The sequence below is a fragment of the Coenobita brevimanus genome, chromosome 58 (genome assembly GCF_032717465.1).
Source record: "Coenobita brevimanus isolate Jiangsu-jjx chromosome 58, ASM3271746v2, whole genome shotgun sequence".
NCBI classification, from domain to species: Eukaryota; Metazoa; Arthropoda; class Malacostraca; order Decapoda; family Coenobitidae; genus Coenobita; species Coenobita brevimanus.
Window position 1 is genome coordinate 21,455,835 of NC_137011.1, and position 273 is coordinate 21,456,107.

A 273-nucleotide genomic window follows, 5' to 3' on the forward strand; every position below is an offset into this window, starting at 1 on the left:
TTAGGTCGAGTTTCAGGTCAGTCTGAGTGGAGTTCAGTCGGTTTTGGTTCAATTTGAGTGTAGTGCAGTGTCAGTAAACATTATATTTTTGGTTCTTCTGAAAACAGTGGCAGTGACGAGTTATTGAAGTTTGTATATCATTCGTACTTGAGAAAACAGTGAAGTGTAATAACTGTGAAGTGTTATTAAGCATTAAGTGTAATAGCAGTTAGTAAAGTGTATATAGCTCCAGTGCTTGTGAGAACAGTGAAGTTGGAAGGCATTAAGTGGAAT